Raw genomic sequence first — 17105 nt, forward strand, 5'->3', positions numbered from 1 at the left:
TTCCAGTGATTTGAAACTGTACCTTAGCTAGTAGAGAGTGGGTGAAATAGAAGGGTTTTAGTGAGACAACTGAACAGGAAAGAAAGAGACACATACTTGCTGAGCTTTGTCTTGTGCCATGAAGTAGGCAAAATACAGTGGCCAACAAAAGGTGATTCCTAAAGTTCAAGTTCCTAGGTGCAGAAATCAATGTTACCACTTACCACGTGGGCTGTAGCAAATCAACTTCAATTTTCAGGGCTTACCTTTCCCTAATGTACTAAAGCTATTGTAATGTCTCCCTTAGAGGAATTTTACAAAGATTAAAAGGTCCCCTAAACAACTGGCACAGTGCTTAAGGTACCTAAAGCAAATGGCACATGGTACATAGCTGCTAAATGATGGCTGATACTGCATATGAGACTCAGCTTACATATCACAACTATCATGTGCCTTAAGTAGGATTATCAACCCATCTTATACTGAGGACCCTAAGTGACATATGTGGCAGAGGTCACCTAGAGGTCCAGGCATCACAAATCTTCTTCTTGTTCTTTTCCTACTATGAAAATGCTTAATGCTGTTCAGGATTTACTGTTGTCATTTCTTAGCAGATAATTTCTCCTTTCTACTTTATAAAAGCCACATAACTCTATTTTTTTGTTTTAATAAATTAAAATACTTGCTGTGCCATAAGATAAGCAAAGTAAACAATGATTCCACTGAAATTACAGGGAAAAGAGTTATACATTTTAATTAATGATGAGTATAGATATTCGTATGAGTACTATAACTATAGCAATCATAGTCCTGAATTCCTGTAGCTAAATTTTGCATCCCATCTCTTTTGTAGTTCTTGCTATTGATAAACCGACAAGAAGAACTAGGAAGACAAGACCAAACCAATAAGCTAAGTAAAAAAGTACCAAAATGGTGCATCCACTACCGCTGTCTATAAAAATACACTTGATTTTCTAAAAGTCTGTTGACCATTTAATATAAAACTGCTCTTGGTAATCCCACTTGTTATTTGGTTTTCAGGTTTTCAAAGAAGAAATGGCAATGAAAGAAAAGTGATCATTGTTATACGTTCCATGTCTATAATGCATAAAATGGTCTTGAAAACATTTTCCTTTATCACAGGTGAAGAATCTAAAGCTCTAGAAGACTAAAGGTCATTTGGACTCTTTTCTAGTCAAAGGTGAATTTCAAACTTTCTTGGATTAAGAGCCAGGAGGGCCATGTTTACATATTTGTAAGGCCTCCTCTGAGATTTTAGCAATTCATGTAATCTTGCTGAGCCTGCATTTCCTCATTTGCAAATGGGGGCAAAGCATGGTTATTTGTCTCTCCAGGTCTCTTCCAGCTCTATGCAAATGCATTTATTAATACCACAAATGTCACTGGCAGCCCTTATTACTGTCTAGCTCACTCATGTAGGAAGCTGCATTATCTTCATTTCTAACAGAGTCCTTCTGGTAAGTCAGCGGAGCTGACACTCACAGGAACGAACTATTTATCTCTGCAGTTATGTTTGACTAATTTCCTTTTTCTGGGGAGAATTGGAGAAGGAGGCCCCTGGAACTGTCTTTAGCTCTCTGGTGAACAGCTAATTTGAAACCACAGGGTGCTCTCTGAGAAAGTGCAGACTTGCATCTGATAACCATTTTATGGGAATGTGCCTTGGCCCTTTAGTTGTGGTTCCCCACAAAATGCCATGATGAGTGACATGCTTCCAGCAGATGAAAGCTCCAGGGGGGTCTGTGCCAGAGACCTCTGACTACATCACTTGGCATTTGCTGATTTCGGCTGATTTTCTGTATAAGTGAAAGTCGCTGGCCTAGGCTTTTATTTGAATTTCTGGCATTCGAATGAAATTCACATGTGGTCAGATGGAAATGCTATCTCTAACATGATGTAAAGTACACTGAGAGAATTGGATTCCAATACTGGGTTCCAGTATTTCTAAACCATCTGGGCAAGCTTCCTCCCTCAGCGTGGGCCATTTTTTTTTAATTTTAATTTTATCAGAAGGGTTTTATCTTAGAAATTGTCAGTACCTCCATTAGCACTGGATTCTTGTTTCCTGTCTGTCAGACTGAGAAAGAAAGTCAAAATTCAAAAGGGGGACAAAAAAATGGAAAGATAATTACCACTCTGCAGAAATAGAGTATGCACCATACACACACACACACACACACACACACGCACGCACGCACGCACGCACGCACACACACAATGTTGAAGCCTCATTCACATTCTAGTTCTGTCACTTGTACTTCCCAGGACATTGTGAAACTCACTCACTTCACATCTACAGGTCTATAAAATATGAATATAAAAAGTGGCACAAGGTTCTTCCCGGATTCGTACAAAGGCCCCTGAGATTATATAATAGCCCTATTTCTTCACTATTTTCCTTTCTGCTAGCTCCTAAGGGATCTGAACATTCCATTTAACAAAAGATTTTTTTTTAATTTTCAAACTAGCAATGGATGTAATATGCAAGACACCTGGAAATCAAAGACAAAGGAAATAGACCCTTTATGTTTGCGACTATGAGAATGGTACCCTGAGTCTAATTCTCTTAGAGAAGGTGTTTATTAGTAAAAGACATATATTCCGTAAAGTGGCAGAGAATAAATCGTGTTTGGGTCCTATCTGAGAGAATAAAAAGACAGCACTAACACAGCAACAGACACAGGAAAGCCCATGATATCTTTGGGACCACGTCTACAAACCCAAGCTCATCATTAGTTGGTTATAGGAATGCATAGCAGTCTTGCCCTTTGTACTGAGGATGCCTTAAGGTTACCCAATATCTTTTCCAGCTTCCCTAGCACACTGTCTCCCTAGGAAGCATATCCAAGTAGTAGTGGATAGGCTTGAAAGGAAAATGTGATTTGGATGATAGGTGTTACAAGATTCCAGGAGGAGTAATTTTCTAGAGGTCTCAGTGGGATTTTAAATGGACTAGTGCAGAATCAAAAGGAATGCTTTGTCAGTTAATTTGGCAGTAGTTGGAAGTCAAATTAGAGCAAAGAGCAAATGTACTTCTTGAGAGTTATTTTAGGATTCATTAATAGGACAGAGGGCTGCATTGTGAAAATTTCATAGATGCCACGGTGTTCTTTGAACTTTATTGTATGCATGTCATCCCTCCTTTTCTGCTTCCACCTTTTCCAAGCACTATTTGGTGGATTTCACAGAATGAAAGTTGATGCATTCCAAACTTTCACCCTTTCACTGACTCTCCTCTCCTGCTAGCAGCCAATGCGCTAAGTGAGCTTTTAAATTTTCTCCCACTAAACCTCATTTGTGTCTGCTTTCAGATTTTTTCTCTTTCATTTTTAATAAATTAATTATATGAGAAACAAGCCAGAAGCCAAAGTACACACAAAATCATGCAAAAAAATCAATCAATTAATGAATTAATTAATTTTGTGAAAGGGTTTCAGCTTTGATATTTATGTCTATGCAATATACTTTGATCAAGCTCACCCCTTGTGCAGCATTCTTAAGGCAATTCCTTCACCTGCAATGAAGGCACAAACATATTTGAATGCCTTTCCATACATCACTGATGCTGAAAGCTACTTCTCTGCAATGCTTTCACTTATACGTGGTCTATTTGTTCATAACGTTTTAATTTATAATGGTATCATAACGCATTTCAGTATGCTCTGAATATGTATTTAATTCATGAACACTGGCTGTCTGCCAAAGTTAATTGAGGTATGGATGTAGCAGTCCAGACAATATTATTTCATAATTGTAGATACTAAATACAATGAGGAAGCCTCTAAGGACAGAAACCACCTCTTGAAAAGTTACAAAATATGTGTTTGTACCATAAATCGAAAATTCCTTCCATGTAATATGGTTAGGTAACTTTTTACCTTGCTACAAATCTCATACTGTGAGATTCATAAAAGTGTTTTAGAATATTTAAATTTACAGAGGCAAATTGAGTAATCTAGGAAAAAGTATTCCATGACTACAAAATGTCCCTGAAGAAAATGGAAGATCAAAGATGTATGTAAAATGTTTATAGATTTTTGAGTGAACCAATTGAGTAAGGAAAATAATTATTTGAAATTAGTATATTTTAATAGCACATGGTATGAATATGTATGTGTAGTGAATCATTCAAGTTAGTTCTCTGACCAGACATTAGGTACGGAATTATATTTTAAAATCCATATACCTGGTATGTTTAATTGCCTCCAAATATTGTTTATACTGTGCCGATGGGAAAATAGGAGCTTGCCTCTCATTCTAGTCTGGCACCAAGGATAATGCTGGCTTCAATACAATGGGCTGAAGGGAGTATAGACAGCGGCTCATGCCTCCAATCCAGTCATTCAGGCGGTGAAGATCAAGCAGGTCCCTGCTTGACACCAGCCCAGGTCCAAAAACATGTGAAATTGCAAGTCTTCATCTTAACCAATAAACTGAGTTTCATGACATGCGCCTCGCAACTATACGGAAGCTTAAGTAGGAAGATCACAGAGGCGGAGTCAAAGACTCTATCCCAAAACAAATCAACAAAACTAGACCCAAAAGATTTGGTAGTATGCTTAAGATGTAAACACCTGCATAGCAAGCAAGCAACCTTGAGTTCAAACCCCAGCAGTACTAAAAAATAATTTTTAAAGAAATGTAATACACTTGTAGAATTATTTACCTAATAATAGGTACAAAATGAAAGTGATTTAAGTAATTCAGGAAGGCCATAGCAGGTGTCAGATCCTGTGTTAAAAATATAATTTACCTGAGTCTAAAACAGGTGTTTCCAATTCATCCTTTCCCAGCAAACATAATGTGTATGTGTGCTCACATACAGATAATCCAAACTATTTATCAGACAGGACATATACACAACTTCTCAGAAAGGATCCCCAGCTAGTGAACATGAGGTAACATGTACACATTTGGTAGAGCTTCATTATGTCCCCTGAATGAATATCAAGTGTGTGTGTGTGTGTGTGTGTGTGTGTGTGTGTGTGTGTGTGTGTGTGTGTATTTTGCTGGTTTGTTGATATCTTAGATATCTCCCCTCTACTTGATGGACTCTAATTTAATTCTAAAGATCAAAGCCTTTGTCATCAACTGAGGCTCTACCATATACCTAATAGACAAACCATGTTTGGTATTTAAGCTATTACAAATGTTCAAATTATACACAATGTACTGCTTTGGAGACACTATAGAAGTACAAATTTAGCTTTGCCCTCCAAGTGTCATCTAAGTCACAGCCAGTCTATTGTCTAATAAAAGCCTGTCTTCATTCTCATCCACTGTCAGTCCCTTTGTTTCCATCTGTTGTGTGCTGTTGGAAGTGAAGGAACTCCTGTTGCATGAGCTCAATGTTTTACTATTATACTCTGAGGGTTCCATTGAATCCTTCTCTCAGCTGATACAACTTTCCATTCTTTTTATGGGTCAGCTATTTTGTCCTATAAATTGTCCCTATGAAAAAGTACATTTGTTTCACTGCATACTTCTCTTGCCTTCTGCTATGGTCTAATACTCTGTGTTCTAATATGATGGCTTTAGGAGGTCACCTTTAGGAAACTACCAGTCCATGTGTGTATAGCCCTCATGATTAAAGTCAATGTGTTAAAAAAATAAAAGACATCAGAGGTAGCTTTTCTACACTGTGATGACATACATATTAAAAATGTTGAAGGAGTAGCTAGCTATGTCTTTATTTCTTTTAGTATAATGTGAAAAGGAAGAAACCATTTAAGTATACGAAACTGTCAATTGAAACTGAAGTAGAACTTAAAAGATTTAGAAACCTTTATCTTTGCCTTATTGTAGGAAGCTCCGGCAAATCAAGAAGAAAAATCCTACATTAAATCTGTAGGACAGTTCACCTAAGACATTTTAATATTCTTAACTGGGAAAAATCAATTGTTGATTATAAATCAACATTTTTAGTATAGACTCCAAAATGAACCAAAGCAGAAATTTAGTATCAACCAAGAGTGGCATGGTGTTAAAACAAATATTTCTGTGGAATTACACCATGAGTAGAAGTTGCCAGAATTTTGAGGTCCATGATAGAAATTGTCTTGAATGCAATGAGCAGTCCTTTACAGGCAAGTCTGGTGGGAGCTTAGAAAGAACAGAAAGTGCTCAATGGATGGGGAAAAAAAGAATTCTCAATGCTTTTAGTGAAGATCTAGCAAACCCTGAACCAATTTCTTGTGGAAATGTGACAGAAGAGATCATTCCATGAGGTCTCAGCCTGAAATAAGAAACATGCTGTGGAATCTGGAAGGAATGGCCAGCTTGCTACAAAATGACCAAGTTTAGCCCAATTAGGCTAATAGTCATGGCAGGGTGGGGGAGGGAAATGGGGACCAAGACTGGAGAAAGGATATCAATGAATGTGAAATAATGCACCTTCTATCTGGTGAATATAATGTAACCCTTCTATTAATTACAATAAAAGATATATGAAAGTGGAACTTGCTTACAATGAAATTAGATTATTGATGGATAAAATAAATAAGAAACCTGGTAAGGCCAGTTTTCTCTCAAAAACTAACAAAGGGTAAGAAGAAAAAAATCACTTACATGTAGAACCAAATCAAAAGCAAAGGAGAACTCAAAAATCTTGAAATACTTAGCCCTCCCTTATTGAAAAAAAAAGTTATCTTTTCAATCAATGGGTGTTTCAACTGAGTTCCTGCCCTGATATGTCAATATCTAACATCAGTGCAATAATAAGAAAGTCCGTTCAGGAGAGAGCTCAAATCTTTAGCCAAGTCACCATATTATTCATCGATATAGAAGTCAAGGTCAAATGTCTTAGATAAAGCATGAATACCCCTTCCCCAGCACATATGCATACTTCATAGCAACTCAGGGCTCATGACAGGTTGTCAGGGCCTGGAGCTCTCCAGTGAATCAACTACAACACAGGCAGCACTTCGAACTCAGGCATCATGTTATTTAGCAACCATAGGAATTGTCCCTTCAGAATCTCAGGCACTTGACAGACTCTATGTGGCCTAACTTCTGCTAGTATACAGATGTACAAGCCATGGGGCCTAGCTACCTCTGTGCAGGAGGTTTTCCATGAAGGAAGCTTTCACCTTACCAACAAGGAAAGCAGGGACGTCATTATACACACTATATTGCCACAATTTTCCTTGTAATTGATTTATTTAAAAGCGGAACTTCATAAAGTCTTGTTTCCTTTTTTCTTTGTGGGTCATGGGGCTTAATCACAGAGGGGTGTTGTCCCTGAGCTCTTTGGTTCAAGGCTACCACCTTACCCTTGAGCCATGCCCCACTTCCTGTTTTCTAGAGGTTAATTGGAGATCAGAGTCTCAGGTCCTTTAGTGCCTGGCTGGCTTTGAACCTTGATCCTCAGATTTCAGCCTTCTGAGTAGCTAGGATTACAGGTGAGAGCCACCCTGCCCGGCATAAAGTATCTATTATATTGACCTTCCTTTGAAAATTTGGTCCAAGCACCAATGGCTCATGCCTGAAACCTTAGCTACCTCAGTGACTGAGATAGGGAAGATGGAGAGTGGAGGCCAAAGTTCCTAAGATCCAGTCTCAACCAAGAGCTGGATCCAGTTATATATGTGGCACCCTAGTTTCACTGGAAACATACATATGTGGCTCAAAGCTGAGGTGGACAGCTAATCAGGAAGTAATGCCTTCTCTAAAAAACACAGTATAGAACGGGCTACTTGGCATCTAGAAGGTAGTAGAACACCTGCTAGAAAGTGTGAGTCCTGTAGTTCAGACTTGAACATCATCAAAAATTTCTTTTGAACTTTATTTTTTTCTGTCTTTTTCTTTTTTGGTACTAGGGACTAAACCCAGGACATTGGATTTGCTAGGTAAGTGCTTTGCCACTGAGCTACATCTCAGTCCCATCAAAAATTTCCTGGGATCTTTATTTATATTACTTTCTGTGCATGAAAGTTTTGGTCTGGTATTATGTATCTTGTGCCCAAAGAATTTTTTTCCCTATTTCTCTTAGTGAAAGTTATTGACAACTGTTTCTTTCAGCATTTGTGTGTTTTTAAAGTAAACTAAGTAGTGTCTATATTTTATATGATGATATGGATAAATTATTTAACTCTCTTTCTTGTTGTATTTTAAAGATATTCCATTGTTTTCTGGCCTTCATAATTTAAATGAGTTGGCTGTAATTCATCTGTTTGTCTCTTTTTATTTTTAGTCTCTTTTGTCTCTGTAGTTTCCTTCAAGTTTTCTCTTTAGCTTTGGTTTCCAGAAGTTTTAGATGTGTCTACAGATTCTCTGTATGTCTGTCTACCTCTTCCTCTCTGTCCTTCTTGATACAATATAGCCTCTTAGATCTGAAAGTTGATGAATGAAAATTTATTAAAACATTTAATAATTTCAGAAAACTTTGATTTTTTTCATTTCCCTTCATGAATTCTAATTATTTTTTTCATATTGGTCTATCATTTTTGTTTATTCCTCTTTTAAAAAATCTCATAATGCTTATGTCTGAATTCTTTCTCTTGGTTTATCTTGTAGAATAATTCTTTCCTTGGTCATATTGAGTCTACAAATGAGGCCTATCAGAAGTTTTCCTTATTGGTTTGAGTCTTAGAATTTGTATTTAACACAGGATGATAATTCCCATAACCATTGAAATTTCCCATCTGTTTATGTGTGTTGTTCATATTTTCTTTCAGAAATTTGAATGTATTCAATCACTGTTATTTTCATTTGCCTATTAGATAGCTTCAACATCTGGGTGATTATTCAACTTGATTCTGTCAGTTACCTTTCCTCCTGAGTTTTTTTTCTTCTTCTTTTACTTCATGCTTCTTAATTTTATACTGTTTTAATTATTTACTTATTTTGTTTTTGTTGGTCGTAGGGCTTGAACTTGGGACTGGGCACTGTTCCTGAGTTCTTCAGCTCAAGGCTACCACCCTACCTCTGGGCCTGGTTGTTGTTCCTGAGCTCTTCAGCTCAAGGCTACTGCCCTACCCCTGGAGCCACAGCGCCACTTGCTGTTTTCTAGTGGTTAATTTAAGATAAGAGTCCCCAGGACTCTAGTACCCTGGCTTTAAGCAGCCATCTTCAGATCTCAGCCTCCTGAGTAGCTAGGATTATAGGAGTGAGCCACCAAGCCCAGCATGCCTCTCAACTTTTGAAAAAACAAAGCACTTAATGTTTACAATACTGTAGACTTAAGTAAATATTCGTAACAGCATCTCCTTGACAGTTGGCTCTTAAGAATTCTATATACTCATGCTAACTCACACTTGGCTTTTAGAACTTTATTTTTAAAATGTTATTTGTATTTTTCTTATCCACTTGGATGATGTTCAGTTTCTGTTTCATCCCATACTTAATAAATTAGTATTTGCCTGTATCTCTTGTGAAGGATTGTTTTCTTTGTTTTTGTCTGTGTCTGTGTGGCTGAACTTGAGCTTGAAGTCTTCCTGTGTTCAGGAGAAGTTGTGATTTTATATTCTACCCAGATTTTTACTTTTGGTTAAAGTAGGCTCAGCAATAGTCTTCTCAGTTTCCTACAGATTGGGTGGAAATGTATCTCTTCATTTACTAAAACTTCTAGGAGAACCCATGACATTTCAATAACCATTTACATGCTGAGTACCTACTTAAAACATCCTGTGCTCAAGAAACTCATAGGTTGGGAGAAGAAAGACAGGTTTTGTGTTTTAATTCAACTCAGTGAATACCATTAAGGAAATATGAATAAACAACAGAAATATAGAGTACAGCTAGGAATTCTACAGAATGCAGAAAATGAGTAAGAAACTTCTGAGATTAATAAAGCACAATTCTTAGATGTTCCATGTAATATACAGAAGGGAATTTAATGCTGAAAAACTAATTTGTGAAGACAAAGTACTTAGAAAATGTCTGTTATGTCCGAAAATTAGTATTGATATTGTCAATTTAGTGTGGCAAGAGCATGTGATGGCTGAGTTAGGAAAAGAATGTGTGTTGACTGGAGATCATCGATGAAATAGTATATGTGTATGGGACACTGGGCAGATGCAAGTACATCTGAGCTGAGCATCACATTTTCCTACATGGAGAAGTCATTCCTATTTTATATAAAGGGTTCCTCTTGCCTCTCTGCTGCCTTTCGTTATGTAGTAACCATTGCAATTTTAAAACAAGTTTATATCACTTGAAAACCAGAAATTTCAGCTTCTGATGAATAATGGAATATGCAGACCTTCCAAGCTGATTCTCAAATAGTGGTGATGGCCTGGAACTGAGGAGCAATGGCTTTCTTTCAGGTCATGTGCTCTTGCACTCTCCATCTGGCCTTCTTCACAAGTCCATTTTATGACCCTAATCTCTATAGTATGCAGTTTCCTATCTTTGCTTTGTTATCTTCAAAAACTCCTCCTTCCTTTCTGGATTCTTCTTGCTCCCAAATGGGTTATTAAGCCTAGGCTGTTTTTAAATGTTCAAGATACCAGTGACATCCCATGCGTTGTAATTTACAGGACATTTTCACATTCATGGTTGTGTCACTCACCTAAGGAGGTAGTCAGATGCACATGTTAAATATAGGTGGGCAGACACAGAGGCCTAAAACAAAGCCAAAAAACATGGTCAAGGCAGCTAAAAAGTAATGCTTTTCTCATTTTCTTCCAGACTATTTCCTCGATGATACCAGATTTCCCATTTCCAGGTTAGTCTTTATATAACTCAACAATCCTTGTGTGGTTCATTCTCTTCCATTGCCCATTCTCACCTCACTGCCTCTCTTCAGGTTTCTACACGTTTTGGGGTTTCCTTTTTCTGCCTTTTTCACTAACTTGAGGTAGTCTGGAATGAAGAGCATGCAAGTTGTTCTTAGTGGTTTTGACATTTTTTTGCTCCCCTCCCCCCTCCAAAACCAACAAAAGCTGCTGAGTTTATATATTTAAAAGTAGAATCTAGACCCATAATTACAGCTGTGAAATTGAGGAATTTTTTTCTTTTCATAGGCTTATCATCTCACAGTCAAAATCTAAATTCCTGATCCTATTTTCCAGTATTTTCAATGTGAAAACTACAGATTTATTTATAAAGCATGCTTAATAACCACTATAAGCATAAAGGAAATCAAGTGACATATTATTTCAGTGTCTTTCCAAACATTACTAGAGGAAGCTGTGAACATTACCTTTTCTAGCAAGACCAGTTTTTTAAGATGGAAAAAAATAATTGAACCACTCAGAGGAAAGTTTAAGAATTCACACAAAATCAACTCAAATATAAATAATGCAAGGATTTGCCATGTATGGAGAATAAAAAATGGCTTATCTTTTAAAACATCATTATTTATGAATTTGACTTCAGCTGTGTTGTGATTAAATCTGTTTTCCTGGCCAAATCCTTGTGACATGAAAAATGGAAAGAAATTTATCTCTAGTTTGATACTGCCAAAACTATATTAAGAAGAAAGAATTGACCTCCTGAGCATAGAGAAACTACATGAAGGAGTGAGTCCAGCATGCTTTTCACAGCTACCCTCTTATTTCAGCCTCATCCTTCTACTTCACTGGGGAAAACTTTCTGTTGCAGGCAATCCTTGCATGATATAGACTAAAATAAGGATTTATCCTCCTCATTCAACCTTGAGAACTATAAGCAAGTGGAGTGGATCAAGCAAGGAGGTGCATCAATAAAATCCTTCAGGGCTGTGCATATTTTATAAATTTGTTTTACTTCGAAGGAAGAGCCTCTGGCGTTCCTTCACTTAGAATAGTGTCAGTATGCTGAGAAAACATAAATACAGATGTGGATGACAGCATCTGGTGTCTTTCCTTCCCATCTCCTCATCACCTTCAGGAAGTTTTCACTCTCATACTGGGAGTTTCTTCCCTGGAATTTTGCTAAGCGTCCAGGAAATAAAGCCAAGCGGTGATATCAGATTGAATCATTCAGATGTATTGAATGGGCACATTATCTAAGGTCTGTAATAAGTATTGCCCTCCTAATAATCCAGGCTGGGATTCATGGGAAACACATAATGAACATCCTCTTAGAGCTCACTCAGAAGTTGCTGAACAGAGGGTCTTTTTTCCTTTGTTTCTATGATTTAGTTAGGAACTCAGACCCTAGATTCTTGCTTCACCTGTTTTTGCTCATGGTGAATATTCTCCTACTTGAACTGTGCCTCCATTCTGGCATTTTGCTGTTTAGTTGATGATGGACTTTCCCAGCTTTTATGACTGGACTGGATTTAATCTTCAAATGTCTTCCTACTGAATAGCTAGGGTTGCAAACAAGAGCCACTGTTTTTCATTGATTGATAGTTGGAATCTACCCGCGGTCCCTTACCGCATGGATCTCTCCAACATAACATCCTTCTTCACCAAAGAGAGGAAGAGAATCTGCCAAGAAGATGGACGTGATAGCCCATTATAACCAAATCACAAAAATCACAACATTGAAATACTATCACCTCTGCCATATTCTATTGATTAGAAGCAAGACACTAGCGCAGTCAACCCATTCTGTAAATCACTTCAAAATGTGAGTCAGGCATTCCTGGTGATGATTTAACATTGATGTACAAGTATATAAAATGCAGATTAAATATCACACAATTTATATGCATATTGAATTTCACATAGTTGAAATGCATGTTGAATGTGAGAGTGATTAAGAGAACGCAAACATTGAACCAGTTCTAAGGGAGGGCCCCTGTCACAGGGTTATAAAACCTGGATTTGAAGGTCATTTAAAAAAAATCTTTACTAGCTCTTTGAGTTTGGACATGTTAATTGCTACCACTCAGCCTATTTCCTCACTCATCAATGGATTTTTTAATGTCATTTCTATTGGGTATTATTCACTTCGTCAGAAATAGAGTTTTCTTTTCTTTTGTGTTTTCTACACGTAGGAATAATGATAAGAGTAGAATGGGAATAGGAAATCAGCCTGGTCACTCAAAGTCCTAAGTGACTGGCTCAGAATAGAACATATGACCTATTGAAGTCCTCAGGAAAGAAGTTTGGGAATTTTCTTGAAATATTAGGAAATACGGAGCCTTTTATAGTGATGAAGCTAAGAATAAAACCTTGGCATTGCCTATGGCTCTCTGGTTATTTGGTTGAAAAAGCCTGTGTAAGAATAAATAACACAGAAATTCAATACTGAGTTACAGAGAATGAGATGATTTCTCAAGATACCAAAAACCTGGATCAAGCCTTTCCTGAAGCTAACCAACCTTGTTTCTGTACCGGTTATGTGAATCATTCCATTTCTGACAGGCTATTCAGGTTGTGTTCTGGGCCACTGCGTGGTTCTCAAATCAGCTAAAGCTCTCTACGGACACACAGCTGGCTTTCAGCAGATGCAGGCTGACGATGACATGGAGGAACAATATGGGCATGCTTAGCATTGAGATCCAGGGGACATGGAGTCAGGACATCTTCCCTTCCCCCTTGTGTCTTCCTCAACCTCATTGTTCTGTGGTTGGCTTGCTGCCCAGGACACCTCTTTGAGACATCTCCTTTGAACTCGTGTCCAGAATACTCAGAGATGGCTTGAGCTGCTCTCTTCTGTTCATTCATGGCATTTCCCCAGCTCACTGCTGTGTAGGTGGGCTGAGCTCATAAAACTCTATCTCTTAGAAGCCTCAGGCACAGGAAGTTGGCTCATAGAAGTTCCAAAAGAAAAGAAGAAGAAAAAAATCACCCAGCATATAAGACCCAGAGCAGGAAGCAAAACTAATGAAGGAATGTCCTCAGCTTTCACAGGAAATTATTTTCACTCTGCCTCTATAAAAAGTAACAGATTTGACCCCTAGTCCCTCCCCAGCTCCTTCTCAGTCAGCCTCCAGATAGCAGCAATGGAGAAGCTTGGGGACCAGACTGAGGCAATGAAAGACAGACCACTTTTCATGAAAACAATCAGCAGAAACCATTGGTCACAGCCAGAAGCTGCCAAGAATATTTAAGTCTAGCGAGGTGCTGAATTGGACAATTTTAACTGCAGAAATCCATAGCTGTTGCAAGTGATTTACAGAAATGAAGCATCTCTTTCTGATAAGCAACTCCAGCCTGGGAAGAAAAATTATATTCTGGCTGCTTTTCTCGGTGTGTTGTGACTACCAAAGGGAGTTGAGTCATTTCATGTAAATACTTTGATTTTATTTCCATGCCATTTGGGGGGTTGAGAAGGTGAAGAAAGGCTAGAAGGGAGCCAAGGTGCAGAGGCATGGGTCTCAGGCCAAGTCCTCTGAACACTGGATCCACTCCCTTTGCCCCTTCCCCTCTCCCAACCCTCCAGCCCAGGGTATTGCAAATAGCCCAGATCCATAACCCCTAAGCAATGAAACAAGTTCAAGTTCAAGGTCTCATGCAGCAAAGATCAAAGCATCACAGTGAATTGAGGGCCAAAGTGACAGAAGATTATCTATTGTCAATGCACAGGACAGGCAGTGAGGAGAGAGAAACCCAAATCAAGGAAGCTCAACCAGCACAAACTCTGGGGCAATCTTTCAGTTTACATACTGTAATTCTCTGATATGTACAAAATAGGATCCCTTTTTCTTATTTTTCACTCTATCTCCATTGTCTAGCATATTGCTTGGTAAACATGTCTATTAGTAACATAAATAAGAAGCAGAATGAATAAGTAACTGCCTCTGACATGAGACAATATTTTACACTTCATAACCAATATAGAATAAATGAATGATTTCACTGACAGAAAGAGAGAGAGAGAGAGAAAGAGAGAGAGAGAGAGAGAGAGAGAGAGAGAGAGAGAGAGAGAGAGAGAGAGAGAGAGAGAGAGAGAGAGAGAGGGAGGGAGGGAGGGAGGGAGGGAGGGAGGGAGGGAGGGAGGGAGGGAGAAAGAGAAGAGACAGGGAGGAGGGGGAGAAGTAGGTTTAAATTTTCATTCATATGGAACTAGGAACTGGTTTCAGAGAAGTTTAACAGATAATTCCTATCATAAGCAAACTATTCTGTATTTTGGGGGTCACAAAACTTCATTTAGCGTGTGATTTGATCATCATAATCCTACATATTGAACAAGCCAGACTTTCATTTTTTTATTATTCATGGCTAAGTTCCTATTTTTTTCATAATTTGTTCCAGTTTGGTACAAAGTCCTAATTGAATCTCTTCTACCCTCAAATGCTTATACCCAAGTGAAGGATATACATGTAATTACATCAAAATATTCATTGAGACAAGTAATTACAATAAAATATGGAAGGTATTAATGAACAAAATGAGAAATCATGTTAAGTTGCTGAGTGCTTTGCCTATGGGAGCAGGGAAGGTTCATAAACGTGATGACAAGTTGAAGGTAGAAACAAGATCTGGTAAAGATCAAAAGATAGCAGAAGGCTTTCCAGAAAAATGAAGAGGATCCAAGTGTTTGATATGATAGCACAGGAAACACTGTTACTGGCAGAACATGATTAAGAGATGAAAGTTGAAGCTAATCACAGGATTTAGAAGTGTCAGGATTGAATCTGGTTTTTCAGGTCATTGGAGCCATTAAAAAAATAATAATAATGTGATTGGGTTGGGGTTGTGTAAGGTGTTCAGATTTGCATTTTGTTTTCCCTGTTTCCCAGAGGGGTAGTTTGACCTGACTCTCCCGGGTCATAGGGAGAGTATTAAGATAGCTAAGTTTGTGCTAAACTGGAAATGAAATGCCAAATATCTACTTCCTGCTTGCTGGTGAATCATTAGACACAACTGTGGTCATGTGGAAAAAGGGAGTTAATTGTAATCAGACTGGAAATTCATGGACCTGAAAATCTTTAGAGGGGAATGTGTAGGGGAAAGAATGAGGTAGAAAAGCAGATAGAAAACAATACTTATCAGTCTGAATCTGTTTTACATTTCATTCCAGACTGTGCAAATTAGCACTAGCACAATGAATCTTTGTAAATTAATGAGAGTAACAGCGGGAAAGAATCAATCAGCCACTTTTGTTCCAAAACCTTCCTCCTGGTAATGACCTGAAATGAACCTTTGAGTCGTGACCCCAGACTAATAGCTTGCTTCATACCCTTTGAACAAAACAATTAAATAATCACAGTGCTCTTGGCCCAACTTCCTGAATGTATTAATTAGATTAAAACACAACTTGCCCGAATCTCTTAAGAAGAAGGGGTTGCTGTATCCATTTTCTCTTGCCCTCCAGCTTTCAGTGACAAGTCCTGCTTTCCTATAGAGATGGCCTGTTACCTGGCCAGGCTAGTTGCTGTGCTATGCAGCTGGTGTCCTTTGTGCTAAGCTTGCTTCCCTCCCACCTTATGTTATCTGAATCTCTCTTCTACCGGACTAAATCCACATAGCAGTTCTAATGTTACCAATCTTCTCTTAGAGTACTGAAGCCAAGTGGTAACTTTGTGTAGCTGAAGTTCAACTTTCCATCCATCCATCTTATCTTCAGGACAACTAGCACTTTACCTTTTGTTTATAGTAGCTGTTCTCAAAGCAAGGTCTCTGATCATTGGTATGACTTCAAAAAAATTTCAGATATGCAGTTATTGGGATCTATCATACATAGGAGATCAGAATATCCGGTGGGGATCCATCAGAATTAAAAATCAGAATATCTCAGGTGCAATCCATCAACCTGTGTTTTCACAGTAACTTTCAAGTGACTAAGATTTTTGAGTTTGAAAAACACTGGTGTATAATCTGTCTCCCCTGGGGAAGTCCCTTGAAGCAGGTACATCTTCTGATACTGTTGTTTATACCTAGAACTTAGATCTGATCCTAACGCAGACTAGTAGTTTGATAAATCAGTGAACAAATGATTACCCTATCTTACTTTGATATCCAAGCCAAAGTTAGGATGAAAATAGTTCTGTATCATCTAGTTCTTTTTTTTGATAAAACTGAAGTTTTATAATTATATTGTAATAGAATACATCAAAGATTATATAAAGTCAAATGACTATATTTTCTTAAGTCTCTTGTGAGTCTCTCTTTTTGTCCCAATGTTCAGATGGTATATTCTTGCTGACCTAAAAACCACCTGCCATTTTATATAGCAATTGGTGTTCTAGTTCTAATTCCTCTTACAACATGGCTGAAAAACACAAATTCAAAGAAAAGTACCAATAAGATGATATCAACAGTTAAATCATTTATATTCAACATGAG

The sequence above is a fragment of the Megascapheus bottae genome, chromosome 9 (genome assembly GCF_031878675.1).
Source record: "Megascapheus bottae isolate mThoBot1 chromosome 9, mThoBot2.hap1, whole genome shotgun sequence".
In the NCBI taxonomy this organism is placed as follows: domain Eukaryota; kingdom Metazoa; phylum Chordata; class Mammalia; order Rodentia; family Geomyidae; genus Megascapheus; species Megascapheus bottae.